Below are 16,562 nucleotides of genomic sequence, written 5' to 3' on the forward strand. Positions count from 1 at the left end.
CTTGTTCGAAGGTAGGATTTTTAACAATCATTTATTCCGACATCTGAGTGTGTGCGGTAAATGGCACTGTGCACTTCAGCCAAGTAAAATTTAATCGCACCCACCAGGCGCCTCCATCATACGGCAACGTGTGCCGGATTAGTAGAACAAGTTCTGAGGAAAGAATAACAAGCCCGTGCCTACTTGATGAAGCTGAATGAATACAACTTGTTGTGAAATTTGTATTTAATCGTTCTTGTGAATTCTTATGTAAAGTTTTCCTAAAATCAGAACTCGATTAATATATAAATGTGTTACAAATTCAAATAGAAGTTAAAAATAATTCAGTTTCATAAGTTTCATTGAATTAGTAGGGTAAGCATCCCAATTATGGCTAAAACTTCAATTACGGCAAAAGTGGGCTTAATATTCAATTTAAAGCAGATGCTCAGTCTTCAATTACGGGCACAATTGAATTATTCAATGTTGACAATTAATAAACAGTTGTGCATCATTAATTCTAAACCGAACACTGACATGTAGAGGAATTAATTTTTTTTAACATTGGTCAACAATTTAATCATTAACTTATTGATGGACTTTCTCACGAAGTACGAAACGGGAGTACTTTACAACGGTTTGCAAATATTCCTTTAGTCGTTGGAGTCATCGAGGTCTTCCATCGAGCATATTTCTTCCTTGAAATTCAGTTGTCAAATTCGAGTTGATCGACCCTGAATTGTTGCTTTTAATTTATCTTATATCGAAACTATTAATGGTTTATTTAAATTTTTTTGTTTACTTCTTACTTTAGAACTCACGCATCGCCTGTATTAGTTGTAGTTAATTTTTTTTATTGTTTGCAGCTGAATAAGCATCCTTCCTTGTGTGTCCTTTTTAATATATTTTGGGTTTAGCTGACGACGGCGATCGGCCGTGAGTGGTTTAAAGGATTCTTGCAGCAGGCCAAGACTGCGATGTGTGTGTTAACTGCAAATCATGAAACATTTTTTTCCATTGAAGAGAGAGTATAGCCATAATAGTAACAAATTTAAGAGAGTTGCTAGAAAAAGTATATTCTTTTTAATTTTTTATACAATATTGAAATTAGACTTATAGCAATTCTGATGAAATTTCAATCGTATATTTAATAGCGATCTATGCAAACTTATTTTATGCGTTATTCAATCATTTGTTCGGGATTCTATAAATTTCACACTTTAAAGCAGCATATAACAGCATGTAATATAAAATCCTGGAACATTAAAATCGCTATACTGATGTCATATTATAGCCATAATAGGGTAAATAGGGTAAATATTCAGGATTGTTTCGGATGTGCCAACTACCAACACTTTAGTGACAGTTTCCCAAGTAAGTTACGTAATTTTAATTCATTTGTCAATCCCTTTTGGTGTTTGACGGATGTGTGGTTCATTTCGTCTTTTATATAAGAAATACTTGCATTTTGATTATATTTTGTTAAGATCCTAAAAATATGTTGGAAAATTAGTTTATAGCTGAGTTAATTGACAGACTTCCAATTATCCAGCAACGTGAAATTCATGGCTTATCAGAAAAGGTTTCACTAATGGCACCTCTGATCGTTTGTTGAGCCGTAGAAGAATAAATTCAACTTGTGCTAATTAACTCGCAATTGCTTCTAAATGCTCCCCTTCAAAAAGAACATTAATAATAAATTATTTTAAAATAAGCATAAACTCGGTGTTTGATCTTGCATAAAAAGGAGACCGTTTTGCGTCCACCCACTGAGGTCTGCAACACCCGCCCATCCACCCGCTACCAGCAGGTAAATTCCTTAAGCGTCGTAAACACTTAACTCGTTACAAGTGGCACAGGCCAACCGTCAGCACGGGAACAAAGCCATCATGATCGCATGAAACGATTCTTCATTTACGCGAGGAGTGGTCGCGTCTCCCGTCCCGTTTTCCCGCTCCCTCTCCGCTCCGGCGAGCCATCCGATGTCACCGAATTCTTGGACAAGCGTAAGCTTCGTTCAGGGTGGCTTGTTACAGATTCTGTTTTGTTGCTTGCTTTTTACAAACCAAGGGGGATATGCCACATGTTTGACCCGTTCCATCATACCGTTCGGAAGTTGTTCAAAGATGTCGACTGCAGCGACAGCCAAAGAACAAAGTGTAACGCACGGTCGCCACCCCGTCTCCCGGCCACGGTGTGTGTATGTGCGGTTGATATCAGGTGGAAAGGAAAGAAGGTTGACAGTAGGCACACACATACACAACGCCCGAAGGAATGTTGAAGGGAAACATAAAAAAGACCCCAACCCACACACACACAGCATTCTACGATCTGTCAATAAATCAACCCTTCCCGCTGGGGGTCGGTCGGTTTGAGCTTCGTACGAGGAAGGATTATTTATTCCCTTTCGCCAAGCCTTTCCACCACCGTACCTCCGGCCCAATGTACCGTAGTCCGGGCCCATTTTAGCTCAGGTGAAGTTAGCATAAAAGCGAACTGTTCAGCCCGAAGCAGAGAGGCCACTTCACTTCTGTCTCGGGCTCACTTTGTCATCAAGTTATGCTTTTACGCCTTCAAGAAACTAACTCCATGTCAAAAACATTTCTTCCTTCCCACACAAACACACACACACACACACGTCCGTACATGAAGGAAAATCGAAACATTCCCAGACAGCCGAGAAGGGGCAGAGAAGAAGAAAAAACACATCCTCAATATTCTGACATCGACATCATACGCTCGTGCCCAGAAATCGGAGGACAGCCGTGCAGCAAGCAGGTGGATAAATGGGCGAAAAATTTATTCAACGCCTCGTTCGAAACGCCACACACAGACAGATTTGCGTACACACCTTCACATATCTTCACGCTTTTGCTGCGAGGCGGCAGGCAAAGTCATTATCAATTTTTGCCTACGGTTGCCGATTTTTTGATGATTGTGATTAAATTTGCATAATTCGAATGCATCGCACCCTGCACGGTACGGGACATGTGGTGAGTGGAGGAATCTGGGCGTGCATGTGTTTTCTTCTCTGTTCGGGGGGATTTTAGCATGGCTAAAAGATGGAGCAACGAATCGTTTTACTGCCAGCATCATCCATCCATCCATCCATCGATCGTTTAACTTTGATTTCCATTCCAGCATATTTTATCTACCTTTTGTTTATTGTGTCTTTGCTGCAGATGTGTGGGGTTCCGCCGACAAGGCTTCTGATTTCCGACGCTTGTTCTTGTTCGTTTGTACGCTTAGCATTTTCGCTCATCCATGTTGTGGCTGCTGACTTTCTCCTTCATCCACGATACATGTTAAATGGAAGGACTGTTGTTTATTCTACCTTTCTTGGATCCGCACATGACTTAATCGATGCTACTTAATACTACGTACATTATTTTTCCAGATTTTTTCTGCTTGCTCTTCGTTTAAAGTTACGCTCAACAAGACCTTTTTTATAAACAAGTAGTTATTTATAATTATTTACGCAGTAATAATTTACGCACTTAACTAAAAACATTCAAATGTTGTAGTATATTTCAACAAGCTTTCTAGCCATCAGCCGTAGTATCGTTGAGTTACCCTAAAGTAGTGTGTCTCTCATCACAACTCGTAAATGATCTCGTTCGTCTGCATCCTTTATAGACTTTTATCACAATCGGTAGGTAGTCCAGTGTTGCTCGTACTCATTCTAAGTGCCAATCTAATGTCTCGATACTTCAAATTGTTTCTTTGAGTTATATGCATCTTTCCATACATGGAATGGTAAATCGAGACAAGTAATTTTGATGTCGGAACTGGAAAACCAGTTTACACTTCATTATAAGTATTACACAAATTGCAAACATAAGCTTAATACTTTTAACCGGCTTGAGAAACACTGTACCTCGAACGCTTTGCCATCTCTCAACGATCAACTCATACCGAGTTCGGTTATTTCGAAGGGCATAGAATGACTCTGCTGTATGCGATCTGCGGGTTCTGCGATAAAAAACTTTTTGGTGAACTGTGTATCGAGCATCTAGAGCTTGTTCATTTGCTGTGGAAGTTGCAATTCATATTGTTTTGTAAACAAAGTCTGACAGATGTCCACCAAAATTGTTCCCAGGCATAGCGGTAAAATTCACCTTCTTCATTAATACACCTTGCATAAAAGGCCGTTATCGGCTAAGAGCCCAATAACAGCTCGATTAGAGGTCGACAACAGTCCGATGAGAACTTGTTAAAAAATAGTCCGATCAAAGTCCGATAGTATTCCGATAATCCTTCGATAATAGACCGATAGTAGTCCGATAATAGTCCGTTCATCATCCGATGATATTCGGATAATAGTCCGTTCATCGTCGGATGATATTCGGCTAATAGTCCATTCATCGTCCAATGATAGTCCGATAATATTCCGATAGTAGTCCGATAATAGTCCGATCATAGTCCGATAGCATTCCGATAATAGTCCGATCATAGTCCAATAATAGTCCGATTGTTGTACGAACTGGCCGAGCTCTGTCCCACCTTCTTCAATATTGCTCACGATAATATTAATATTTTACTGAACTGCAATAACAAACACTAAAAATTACGTTTGGCGAAAAAACTTGAAATGTAATGCTTCTTTAATCAAGATCTGAGCTGCAACTCGGGGCCCCTCCATGGTCGCCATTGTTGTAGTCCACTTCTTGAAAACTAAAATCAAAAATAAATAATCTACATTTCATCCACTTGAAGATCGAACATTTCCTCAGGACAGACACAAAACCCAACACTGAATGCAAACGGATAAGAATTTGTTCCAATCATGACACACTATGCGACGATTATCTGTCGATTAGGAAGCATCGCTCGATAAAAACCCATGCCTAGAAAGCTTTAAAATCCGATTCAGCTCACTTAACTGCACACTGAAGCCAGGATTAACAAACAATTGCACAACACCAAATGCAACGTACCGGATTGTTCCTCTACCCACCCACGGGAACAGCAAAGTGTAGTAGCGATGAAAATCTTTTCTCTCCACCTTAAATGGCACTGCAAAATTATGTCATAAAAGAAAGGCAAAGCAAGCTTATTGGCAACTCGTTTTGCATGCGAGCAGAAAGACGACGATGATGGTGGTGGACGCTGCGGGACGGAGAAAGCAGCAAAAAATGGGCGAGCCAACCACAAATCGATTGTTAACCGGTGATTACTTTCATGGCATCATTATCATTCGGCGAAGTCAAGCCAAGGTTGCGATACTGCGCGATTGCTCACTTACCGCTCGCGACTTATTTTTAATATCGCCGTTACAGCTTCGGGAAATCCGCCGTTTCGGTTCGTTTTTCCATCGCGCTGGGAAAGCGGTTTCAATGCGCAGAAAACAGACATCGCCCAAGGAACTTAAAATAACAACAAAAAATCACCCTGGAAACCGTGGCTACCGGGATGGTTTTATGGAGCGTTTTCTTTTCCTTCTGTTCAACCCGGTACCTCTTTTTCGTTTAATCGTTTTCAGTGAAAAAAAAAACTGGAAAATTCACTCATTGATTCAGTGTACCAGGGGTTTTCGGTGCGGTATGCATGTGGCAAGCAACAACACCCACCATGGAACCAGGTGTTCGTTTGATGGAATACGCTACAACCGACCGGGAAAGAAACGAACCGGGTACCGGGTTGGGATCAAAGGAAAATTGCTTATCACAGCCCACCGAACGTGGTTTCCGTTCCGCTTTCCCATTCCCGATTGAATAGCACGCGTCTCTTCAGTGAAGGATTAATCTAACGATCACCTACCGGGCAGAAAAGCACAAGTACACAAGCCCATACCACGCCCGGTAAGCCCTACAGGGGCAGGTTCGCACACTCTCAATAGATGCCGTTTTCCACCCGCCCTTGATTGAACGGAAATTGTGCCCGAATCGCAGATTAGCTATCACGGCCACATCACGAGCGATACGAATTTTGCAACGTACTGTACACGGCAATGCATGGCGCTGTTCCCACGCACCTTCCTTCTACCCCTTCCACCCGGTGCTCCTCACAAGTCCCCCTTCCCCCTACGGCCCCTTTCGCACCCTTCTTACTCCAAAAGGAAAACTTCCGTTTCGTAATCGAAAACGCCAAAGCTCGCCTCCGGACACACGAGGCCAATGGGGGCGGTGGCAAAAGCGGCAAGAAAGGTAAATAAAAGAAAAGAAAGAGGAGGGGGAGAGGGGGGAAAAACATCAACCAAACAAAACACACAACGGCAACAACAACTGGATTACTTTTGAATGAGATTTGCGCGCTCCATACGTTACCATCGTTACCGGGCGCTTTTCCCTTTTTTGGTTGCTGTTGCGCTATCTTGGCGACCTGCCATCATTAGCGAACAATCGAGCCGCTGCTGCATGTGGCACAGCGGGAAGATGCTGCCGTTGAAGATGTATGCAAATTAGATGTTCCTTTGACTATGTGCGGAGTAGTTTTTTTTTTCTCTATCTCTTATATGACAAATGACAAGGCACCATGGCGTAACGAGCCAATTGAATTGCTGGTCGGGCGAGAAAGGGAAAAGATTACCGATAATGGAAGCATGGTAATGTGAAGTGTATTAAATGATTTTATCGGTCTTTTTATAGCAAGTGAAGCTAATACGCAATGCAATGTTAGAACAACATTTGAACACATTCCTCTGTAACTGAAATTTATCATATGTAGAAGTTTTAATTTTATCGCGAACGGTATTGAATTGGATTTATTGAACGCTGCTGTCAAAATCTCTTGTAGTTAAAAGTTCGATTCTCATAGAAAAAACATGCTGCCAATTGAAAAATCATTTTAATTTTTTTTCTTTTTTTTTGCTATCATGTTTGCAATTTTTAAACGCATACAACATTTTTGAATACGTAACAAAAAAACACACCAAATTTTTCCGAAATTTGCGGAAATTGCCGAACAAACATGGAATAACATATTTTTCTTCATTGTAATAGCACGTTTTCCACACACAAACAACACGTGAAAAACATTCGGTAAGATGATTACGCCTTTCATCATTCGAATAAACAGCCAATTAAAATACCAATAGACCAGCTTTTATTGCATAAATCTGTAAGAAGCTCTTAACCTTTCGCAATGTAGAATTCATGTTAAATCCACCAACTGTATTAAAATTTGACAGACGACATATATATATATATATATATATATATATATATATATATATATATATATATATATATATATATATATATATATATATATATACAGGAAAGAAGCGAATATTCTTCTATTCCGGCACAACAACCTCTAGAAGTGGAGGCCTGCCAATTTAGGTTTTCTATGACTTCATTTACTCTTAGCTGGGTGGTACGGGGGATTAGTCCGAATGAGATTTTGGTTTTGTGAATGCTTTGAATATGCCACCAAGATGCCTTAATGGCAGCATGCCTACCAATAAGAAATAATAGACAATTTAATTTCAGACTTTTCGTAAACAAACGCCTCAAACGAAGATCAATTTAAAAATAAAAAAGTGTTATAGAAACATCCATAACTGAGCCAGGTAAAAATGTCCATAAAATTGGTATTAGTCATACATGATGCATGACGGCAAATGAGAAGGTTCCTACAGATGGTACGATGTGTAACCGTATAAAACATAGAGCACTCATTTATCTAAAAAAAAAGTTTGATAATAACAAAAGTTGTACAGGGATGGAAGACAACACAAGGAACTACATATAGGATATACAATACTGAAAACTTGTTGCATTTATTTATAAAACATTTTTAATGCGTAAGTTATTAAATAGTCAATTTACCAGTCACAAGGTAGCGAAATACGGGACTGTAGATTATTACCCTAACGAAACGCTGAATGTTGAGAAAGTCTCAAACTTCATATTTTTATTTATAGTAGCTTGAATTGACAAATCGATATTTAAGTGCTTGTCCGTCACACTTAGGGTAAGATGGAATTTTCCTATCATTTGTCTCCACCCACTTACATCCTCAACAAATATTCGCCTTGTCTAGAAAACCCCTTATTTGGAAGGCTTCTCATGATTTTATTTTTGTTATCACCGTTTTCCTGTTTCACTCCCAACATTGATACGTGAAGATCTAGTTCTAGAATCACCAAAATCGTATTTCAAGAAATCATTAAGACAATGTTTTTTTAGACGTCATTCAGAGCGTGTAAGCCAACTGCTAGTAGACTGTTTCTAGTTATTCTATATCCTTAACATATTTATCTAGTAATACATCGTTATATCATTGTAAGGGCCAATAGTCGGAACGTCCTGCTACTTGTTTATTAGTACGTGGGCCGGAAGCAACAGTACAGCAGCAATAGTGAGTCCAATGTAAATAAGTATAGTGAAATGGTAAAATAACTCTTGTTTATTAATATTATCATAATACCAAACATTCCAAGAATCTTAGCACAGAACCATGTTCATGTGCAAATCCACGGTACATCTTCTTAACTTATCCTAACACATCCCATCTCAATGTAGTGAAAGCCAGCAACTTTACAGTGCAAGTTAAGCAAGCACCTACTTAAAATGTATTTGACCAATTTTCTGAATCACCGTCCGATTCCTTCCAACTACTTCATTTTTAATGGTCTGACTACGATCTTAAAACCTTGCTGTACCATTTGTACAACACTTTACGCTGCGTTTTCTTCCATTGCTCTCACATTCAATGACCGAACATTTCAAGCGCTCCCCTGCTACACTCTGGCACAGCCAAACCTCTCCTAAATGAAAATGATGTGGAAATCACACCCCATCGGCAAAGCATTACCCGGCATGGCATGGTCGGCACTGGTCCACCATTTACTTAGCTTAGCGCGCGTGTAACCTTCGGCACGTACCACCGGGTAGCATTTTGCATGCCGTCGTGCCAGAGCGACACTTAACACGCTCATCAACTTACCTCCGGACAAACACCAAACCGGCTGCCAGCTGTTTTGCTGCTGCCACTTGGCACATAAAACGAATATCGTCTCAATCTGTGAACGGTTTGGGTTTTTGATGATGAAATGCAGCCAAACGTGGCACTGTCCCCAGTGGGACTGGCAGTCTGGCAAGCGGCGGTAACATGATGGATGCAAATCGTTTGACATCATCTTTCCAGCGTGATCGCATCTTTCGGACTGGGACACTTCTAAGAAATGGTTTCCAATCAGTGCGAGAAAAAAATCATGGAATTTTAGATTGTCCGTTAGTTGACGAAGTGATGATGGACGGAATGGCCAACTTCATGAACAACGAACTGTTAAATGTAATTGGTTCAAATTCTTTTTTGTATGTTGTTCTTTATCTTTTATAAAATAAAAGTTAACTGTTTACATTTTTTTATTTTAGTTCGATTACACTTTGTTTGTTTCAGAGAAAATAACCTGCTAAAAAGTTATAAAAAGTTATGTACATCGATTCACTATTTTCATTCATCATCAAAATCATCAAAAACTTACTAAATATGCCTAGTGAAGGTACAACAATACTTAACGTTAAGTCACTGTAATACTTGATCAAAACCATGTAATCAAATCTTTGTTGCATACTTTCAGGCGTTTTAAGCCTAAAAACCAAGCAAAAGCTTTGAGGGAGCCATCGAATGCGGAATGTACAGAACATTTGTAAAAAAAATTGTAATTACCTTATAAAGAATTTTATTTTTCAAAACTAAATATCCTCGAATACAAAGTTTGAGACAAAGGTATAAGTTTTATTTCATTTTATTTACGGCATTTAAGATTATGCGTTTCATACATAATAGTAAATAGATTTGATTGTGCTGACGGAGCACGGAGAAGTTGTCTAAAAGTGTAACTTCCGTATTTTCCGACACTTTCCAGCAAAGAGAAAATGTTTAAATGCTTCATACTTTTATGGTACAGTGAAGGTCACACGTGGCCATACTAACGCACATTGGTTGGACAAATATCGCTGGTCTCTTATTGAAGTAGCTGGTCATATGCTTACAACAGTTGTGCTATTATATCAGAACTGATATAGACTCGTTTAATGAGTAGCGTTACAGTAGTAGTACAGTCCGATAAGTAGTCTACTAGTGATACGTTACAGCTTTGAAAAGCATTTGTTACTACCTTTTATTCGTCATTCAAATTAGGTACATGATCGTACAATGATTCTATATTTAGAAAAGTTTCTACTACCACTTAGTGTGTAGAGTGTACTCTTCTGTACTACATCAAAAATTATGATGAGAACATGACGGAATAATTAAACGCAAAATAGTTTCAAGCACAGATGGTAAAAATGCTGAAATTTCTAGGAAAAAAACACATTTAAAAGTTCCTTCCTCTCCTTTCATTTCAACTCATCAAATTGAACGTTGCTAGTTGGTTTTTTTTTTCAAGTAACCAAAAATTCACTTTTCATCGGAGGGTTTCAAGTCCTTCTTGCAGCAGACAGTGCCGTAAAAACCAGTTCATTCCATCACACCCCACGCACGGCAACCCCGTTTTCTGGTAGCGTCAAAATGGGACCGATATTTGTAAAGACGCGTGTACCGTGTGCAATATTCGAGTGTGCTTCGTGGGAACGAAGGTTTCAAATCATTGTATCGACCATGTGTAGGATGCCCAAAATCGATGCCAAGAAAAGCACCGTTCGAAGGTGGGCTGTAATCGGGTACCGCTCAATAAAATGTTGTCCCCTGAACACAAGTAAACAGAAAAACTACACGTAATTTCGTTAAGAACGTTAATAAACCATCACGTAATTAAATTCTATGCTAACAAATGATGAAATGATTTGATTTTCAATGTTCCACGAATTATTCCACCTTTAAGCTCGCGCTCCAACGTGGGTCCAATGTTCCGAGAACTTCCGGTTTCGATTTACTAATCAACAATCATCGCGCAATATTGCACTTTCCCACCGTTCAGCTCGTCAGCAATGTGTCTGTCGCTAAACCGATTGACGTTTAACACTTTCACCGGAACTGCCATTTTGATTTTCGCCTAATGCCACCCGCGCCGTCATATGCAGGAACGTGCAGCATAGCAAAGTGACATCCACCGTCCGCCCAACGTTCCCAACGCCTTTGATGCCTTCGCCCGGTAGCTTTCGTTTCCGTTGCACTTCTCAGGAGTGCGCACAGGCATGAGATGGGTCCCGGAACTGGGACGGGTCGCTCATTAGTATACCTTTCGATGGTGGACGTGACCCACCTCGGGATGGCTTCGCTTCTCCGCAGGGAGACGACAATTCACGAGCACGAAACTTTCGCAAACAAGCAATCGGAAAAGTTGCCGTCCCCCGAACCCCTGAAAGCAAAACCACATTTCAGAGTAACCGGGAAATGGAATTGCGCGTCAATAATTCGGCCAACTTTGGGGAAGTCAAACTTTGTCCAACCGTTCTACCCCGAAAGAACCTGCGTGGGTGTGCATGCGTTGGGGGAGAGAGAGAGCGAGAGAGAGAAAGAGTACGACGTTTCGAAGTCTTTCGAAGTCAAGTTAATTAAATTTTAAAACTTTACCAAGCCGCCACCGGACCAAAGGCGTGAAGCGGGTCCATAGTCGTCCCGTGGACATCATAGCGACAAGGACGAACGCTTGGGAATTCCGAACGATTTAGAAGGCAAGCGGAACCGAATGTCCGAATCGGCCCAACCCGACGCATAAAATGTGGCAGAACGTTAAATATTTTATCAAACTATCGGTTGTATTAATTGTTATTTAGTTACCTCCCTGTCTAACTGTCTCACATGAGTGAGAGTGAGAGCGAGAGAGAGAGAGAGAGAGAGAGAGAGAGAGAGAGAGAGAGAATAAAATCTAGTGAAATGAGACAAAGTTGCTAACCACTGCCACCGAACCAAACCAGAAAGTTCTCAATTGCTTCAATAGACCTCATTAGACGCGGATGGCGCTCGGTGTGTCTTTGCAATAAGACAGCAGATAGAATAGAAAGCAAACATATTTTGCCGTCCTATTTTGCGCTTATTTTGTGCCGATGGTAACGTATCGAAACTAACGCCCTTGTTACGATGATTTCTCGCCTAGTCCCGTGCCTTTGCTGAGGCGAAATTCTCGAAGGAATTGAACCGTAGCGCGAGCCGTCTTCGAAGCAACACAATGCGATCACGTGAAATCAGATTTGCTCGACAGAAGTGCCCTTCACGATGCGAAACACGTACATATGTCTCGTTTGGGTGGTTCAACCCACCTTACCGAAACTGCGCCCCGGTGCCACGATCGCCTCTCCTCTGCCTCGTTTTGTGTTGTACTAATTCAAACTGTTGGATTTCTCTTTTTTCCCCTGTATTCACAAAAGTATTGCTCGCCGTTCCAAACGCTGCATGCGACCGAAATTGGGAACAGAATTGGTTAATTTAATTATCGCAAGCGTCCTCTGTTTTGCGGGGCTTTGCTGCCAGAAAAGGATGCGAGTGTTACAATTAATCTGGAAATCCGTTTTCTTTCTTTTGCGTGGGAAGGAATTTTGTCGGTGTAGCAACTACTAGCTCGGTCAGAATTTCGAATGGAACTTTAAGTTTAATCGAACAATTCTGTATTTTCTGTATTTAGAGTTGTCGTGAAGAAACACTCTCATGATATTGTTGAGTTTTACTTGCTTATCTGTCAACGGTCTAGCTGAAATCCATATTGTAGCCGAGTTTTTTTAGTAGCATCTTTATCAACCTCTCTCATCCCACCTGTATATCAACAATTGTTTTCATTGGCGAAAAATCGAATCGTTCTACCCCTAATCCTTGTGGGCAGTCGTACTGCCATAGTTCCGTGAGTAAGAGAAAAAGCTTGATGATGTTCCTGCGCCGTCTGCGGCGGATCAAACGGTAGGCGGAGTAGGCGGTCGCCTAGGGCCGTGTTGGGGGCCCCAACAAATTAGTGCCGTTTGTGCGATTTTTTAAAATTTAACAGCAGAGTTAATTTATAGCAAAAAAATTAATTTAAAAGGTAAAAAAAATATCAAAAATATCTTCCTTGGTTATATAAAACATTTGTTTCTATGTGATAAATTAAATGCAGAGAAGAATATCGACTTTGTGACTTTAAAGTATTAACGAAGTTGCACCAGGATTTCCGAATGTATAGTACCAGGAGAGCATCCACGGAAGAGATAGCACCTAGTACAGCAATTTCGGTCCAAAACCGCCAAAAGGTATGCAATATTAAAACACTAACTTTCCCGTTGGTCGTGAAAAATGCCTTCAAAAACTAACTGTTTTCGAATGTATGGTACCAGGAGGGCATCCAAGGAAGAGGTCGCTCCTGGTACTGCGCCGTAGGGAATGCAATGTTTAAACACTAACTTTGCAACCAACTTGCCACTTGCGAGCAAGATGGCAAGCAACATGGCGCCCAACTTCGTATGCAATGTTGAGCAACACTGCATACAACAAACTTGCATGCAACAAACTAGCAACTAGATACCAGGAGAGCATCCAACGCAAGAGGATGCTTTTTCCGTGTCGATCGAGACAGAAAACTCGCCAAAACTGACCAGTTTGTCAAGCTCCTGATACCAGGAGAGCATCCAACGCTGGAGGATGCTTTTTCCGTGTCAATCGAGACAGAAAACGCGCTGAAAATGACCAATTTGTCAAACTCCGATACCAGGAGAGCATCCCACGCAGGAGGATGCTTTTTCCGTGTCAATCGAGCCAGAAAACGCGCCAAAAATGACCAGTTTTTCAAGCTCCTGATACCAGGAGAGCATCCAACGCAGGAGGATGCTTTTTCCGTGTCAATCGAGCCAGAAAGCGCGCCAAAAACGACCAGTTTTTCAAGCTCCTGATACCAGGAGAGCATCCAACGCAGGAAGATGCTTTTTCCGTGTCGATCGAGCATGAAAACTCGCCAAAACTGACCAGTTTTACAAGCTCCTGATACCAGGAGAGCATCCAACGCAGTAGGATGCTTTTTCCGTGTCAATCGAGCCAGAAAACGCGCTAAAAGCGACCAGTTTTTCAAGCTCCTGATACCAGGAGAGCATCCAACGCAGGAGGATGCTTTTTCCGTGTCAATCGAGACAGAAAACTCGCCAAAAATTACCAGTTATTCAAACTCCTTATACCAGGAGAGCATCCAACGCAGGAGGATGCTTTTTCCGTGTCAATCGAGCCAGAAAACGCGACAAAACCGACCAGTTTTCAAGCTCCTGATACCAGGAGAGCATTCAACGCAGAAGGATGCTTTTTCCGTGTCAATGGAGACAGAAAACTCGCCAAAAACGACCAGTTTTTCAAGCTCCTGATACCAGGAGAGCATCCAACGCAGGAGGATACTTTTTCCATTTAAATCGAGACAGAAAACTCGCTGAAAATGACCAGTTTTTCAAGCTCCTGATACCAGGAGAGCATCTAACGCAGTAGGATGTTTTTTCCGTGTCAATCGAGCCAGAAAACGCGCTAAAAACGACCAGTTTGCAAGCTCCTGATACCAGGAGCTCATTCAACGCAGGAGGATGCTTTTTCCGTGTCGATGGAGACAGAAAGCGCGCCAAAAACGACCAGTTTTTCAAGCTCCTGATACCAGGAGAGCATCCAACGCATGAGGATGCTTTTTCCGTGTCAATCGAGACAGAAAACGCGCCAAAAACGACCAGTTTTCAAGCTCCTGATACCAGGAGAGCATCCAACACAGGCGAATGCTTTTTCCGTGTCAATCGAGCCAGAAAGCGCACCAAAAACGACCAGTTTTTCAAGCTCCTGATACCAGGAGAGCATCCAACGCAGAAAGATGCTTTTTCCGTGTCAATCGAGACAGAAAACGCGCTAAAAAAGACCAGTTTTTCAAGCTCCTGATACCAGGAGAGCATCCAACGCAGGAGGATGCTTTTTACGTGTCAATCGAGCCAGAAAACGCGACATAAACGATCAGCTTTTCAAGTTCCTGATACCAGGAGAGCATCCAACGCAGGAGGATGCTTTTTCCGTGTCAATCGAGACAGAAAACTCGCCAAAACTGACCAGTTTTTCAAGCTCCTGATACCAGGAGAGCATCCAACGCAGGAGGATGCTTTTTCCGTGTCAATCGAGCCAGAAAACTCGCCAAAAATCGACCAGTTTTTCAAGCTTCTGATACCAGGAGAGCATCCAACGCAGGAGGATGCTTTTTCCGTGTCAATCGAGACAGAAAACTCGCCAAAACTGACCAGTTTTTCAAGCTCCTGATACCAGGAGAGCATCCAACGCAGGAGGATGCTTTTTCCGTGTCAATGGAGACAGAAAACGCGACAAAAACGACCAGTTTTTCAAGCTCCTGATACCAGGAGAGCATCCAACGCAGGAGGATGCTTTTTCCGTGTCAATCGAGACAGAAAACGCGCTGAAAATGACCAGTTTTTCAAGCTCCTGATACCAGGAGAGCATCCAACGCAGGAGGATGCTTTTTCCGTGTCAATCTAGCCAGAAAACGCGCCAAGACGACTGGTTGTTCAAGCTCCTGATACCAGGAGAGCATCCAACGCAGGAGGATGCTTTTTCCGTGTCAATCGAGACAGTAAGCGCGCTTAAAACGACCAGTTTTTCAAGCTCCTGATACCAGGAGAGCATCCAACGCAGGAGGATGCTTTTTCCGTGTCAATCGAACCAGAAAACACGCTAAAATCGACCAGTTTTTCAAGCTCCTGATACCAGGAGAGCATCCGACGCAGGAAGATGCTTTTTTCGGGTCAATCGATACAGAAAACTCGCCAAAAATGATCAGTTTTTCAAGCTCCTGATACCAGGAGAGCATCCAACGCAGGAGGATGCTTTTTCCGTGTCAATCGAGACAGAAAGCGCGCTAAAAATTACCAGTTTTTCAAGCTCCTGATACCAGGAGAGCATCCAACGCAGGAGGATGCTTTTTCCGTGTCAATCGAGACAGTAAGCGCGCTTAAAACGACCAGTTTTTCAAGCTCCTGATACCAGGAGAGCATCCAACGCAGGAGGATGCTTTTTCCGTGTCAATCGAGACAGAAAACGCGCCAAAAACGACCAGTTTTTAAAGCTCCTGATACCAGGAGAGCATTCAACGCAGGAGGATGCTTTTTACGTTTCAATCGAGCCAGAAAACGCGACAAAAACGACCAGTTTTTCAAGCTTCTGATACCAGGAGAGCATCCAACGCAGGATGATGCTTTTTCCGTGTCAATCGAGCCAGAAAACACGCTAAAAACGACCAGTTTTTCAAGCTCCTGATACCAGGAGAGCATCCAACGCAGGAGGATGCTTTTTCCGTGTCAATCGAGCCAGAAAGCGCGCCAAAAACGACCAGTTTTTCAAGCTCCTGATACCAGGAGAGCATCCAACGCAGGAAGATGCTTTTTCCGTGTCGATCGAGCATGAAAACTCGCCAAAACTGACCAGTTTTACAAGCTCCTGATACCAGGAGAGCATCCAACGCAGTAGGATGCTTTTTCCGTGTCAATCGAGCCAGAAAACGCGCTAAAAGCGACCAGTTTTTCAAGCTCCTGATACCAGGAGAGCATCCAACGCAGGAGGATGCTTTTTTCGTGTCAATCGAGACAGAAAACTCGCCAAAAATTACCAGTTATTCAAACTCCTGATACCAGGAGAGCATCCAACGCAGGAGGATGCTTTTTCCGTGTCAATCGAGCCAGAAAACGCGACAAAAACGACCAGTT

This window comes from Anopheles moucheti, chromosome 2 (assembly GCF_943734755.1).
Source record: "Anopheles moucheti chromosome 2, idAnoMoucSN_F20_07, whole genome shotgun sequence".
NCBI classification, from domain to species: domain Eukaryota; kingdom Metazoa; phylum Arthropoda; class Insecta; order Diptera; family Culicidae; genus Anopheles; species Anopheles moucheti.